Source organism: Megascapheus bottae, chromosome 5, assembly GCF_031878675.1.
Source record: "Megascapheus bottae isolate mThoBot1 chromosome 5, mThoBot2.hap1, whole genome shotgun sequence".
In the NCBI taxonomy this organism is placed as follows: domain Eukaryota; kingdom Metazoa; phylum Chordata; class Mammalia; order Rodentia; family Geomyidae; genus Megascapheus; species Megascapheus bottae.
Genome location: NC_143513.1, coordinates 4,821,991 through 4,824,431, shown reverse-complemented (window position 1 = coordinate 4,824,431; position 2,441 = coordinate 4,821,991).

The window sequence follows — 2,441 nt, the reverse complement described above, 5'->3', positions numbered from 1 at the left end:
TACCACATTTTCTTGATCCATTCATCTACTTAGAAACATAGAATTCCATTGTGTATAAATACCACATCTTTCTTGATCCATTCATCTACTGAGGGGCATCTGGATTGGTTCCATATCTTGGCTATGGTAAAGAATGCTGCAGTGAACATTGTTGTGCTGGTAGGTTTGATATGTCCTTGTTTATGGACATTTGGATAAATGTCCAAGAGTGGGATTGCTGGGTCATAAGGGGGCTCTATGTTTAGTCTTTTTTCTTTTTTTTTCCAGTCCTGAGTCTTGAACTCAGGGCCTGGGCACTGTCCTTGGACACTTTTTGCTCAAGGCTAGAGCATTGCCACTTGAGCCATAGCACCACTTCTGGCTTTTTCTGTGTATGTGGTATTGAGGAATCGAACCTATGGCTTTGGGCATGCTAGGCAAGCACTCTACCACTAGGCCAAATTCCAGGCAGGATAATGGCCATTTTAACTGGGGTGAGGTGGTAATCTCAAAGTTGTTTTGATTTGCATTTCTTTTATGGCCAGACATGACAGGCATTTCTTCATGCGTCTACTAGCCATTCTTTTTTTTTTTTTTTTGCCAGTCCTGGGCTTGAGCTCAGGGCCTGAGCACTGTCCTTGGACTTTCTCAAGGCTAGAGCTCTACCACTTGAGCCTCAGCACCACTTCCGACTTTTTTCTATGTATGTGGTACCGAGGAATCGAACCTGGGTCTTCATGCATGCTAGGCAAGCACTTTAATCACTAGGCCAAACTCCCGGCCCCTACTAGCCATTCTTATTTCCTGTTCAGAGAAGTGTTTTTATCCCATCTTTTAATGAGGTGGTTGTTTCTTTGAGGATTCAATTTTGAGAGATTTAATTTTTTGAGGTATACTTTAGATATGAAGCCTTTGTCTTTTGTATGGTGAGTGAAGATCTTCTCCCAGTCTGTGGGCTTTCTATTCATCTTGCTCACTATGTCCTTTGTACAGGTTGACTTTCTTTTTCATTTTTTTATTTTATTTTATTGTAAAAGTGTTGTACAGAGACAGGTTGACTTTTAACCTTGATGCTCAGATCTGAGCCTGCTGAGTAGCTAAGATTACAGGTGTGAGCTCCTAGTACTCAGTTCCGTTATCTTTTTAAATGAAATCTCTGCCCATTAAAAGTTGAATTGTCTTCTTAGTATGTTTGAAAGAGTCTATATAATTTCTGGACATAAAATCCATGATCAAAAATATGTTCTTTGCATTAGTGTTACCCTTTGGGAGGCACAGTTAGGAATTGTGAGGTTATTGGGGAGTCAGGAGCACAATGCTACTGAAAACCACAAAGAGAAGGAAGCAGGATTTGGCAGGGCAAACTTTCTGACAACTATGCCAATCAGATTTTTGTCTTAGGGAGGGAGAGGCAGTGGGATTGACAGAGACACCCTCAAGTGCTCATGTCTTGGTCAATGTATGAGAGAGTGCTAGAGCAAAGAAGATGAGGACTCCTGCCTTTGGCACACTAGTCCAGGTGTCAGTATATTTGTCAGGCGTGATTATTGGTTGGGAAATACTCTGGAAGAGAGTGACAGTAGCTGAGAACCTGAGTCTGACTCTGGGGACAGTTAGAGGCTCACAGCTAACTAAACTTCAGAAACCAGATGATCTTTCAAGGTCCTTTCAAGTGGGTGATTGTGTTGTTTCTAAAACAGGATTCCCTCCTTTTATAAAAATGAACTGTAAATAATGATGACACCCCGTGCATAAATTTTGGTGTCACAATGTGAACTTATTAGAGAGCTTTTAGTAAACTTATCTTGAGCTCAGTGTCTTTCATATCAATGCTCTATAATGGGGTCAGCCTTTAGGATTTCCTATTATTTTCTCCTCTTTCATCTCTTATCACTCATCCTTGTCTTTTCTTTCCCCCAAAGGCTTCAACAATTCTTTTTTATGTCCTAGTATTTCCCATCTCCTGCTAAGTTGCATTCTTTATCTCAGTCCAACACACTTTATTTGTGCCTTTTGCAAGCCTGCTCTTTAGTTGTTGGCACAATAAACTCTTAAGAGGGCACAGACCTTTTCTAGAATCCTCTTCTGGCATATTGGCTTCAATCATTTAGGCTTTGGTAGCCAGACAGCAGAACTTAGTTCCATATGCCAAGCAAGAAGTTTTCCTGCTTGTCACTTGGAAACTTGCACATGTTCTGTTCTGTCAGTGCACATAGGAATGGATTCTTTTGGTCTTGTCTTTTAATTGCTTCAATCAGGTTTGCTCTAAGGCCATGTGATATGTATTAGAAGAGGAAAATTGATCACAGCGGTGAAAATGGGTGGGTGAGAAAAGTACTTTCCTAGCATGCACAAAGCCCTGTGTTCAATTACTCTGTACCACATAAACAGAAAAAAAAAAGCAATAGTGGTGCTGTAGCTCAAGTGGTAGAGTTCTAGCCTAGGACACTGTCCAGGCCCTG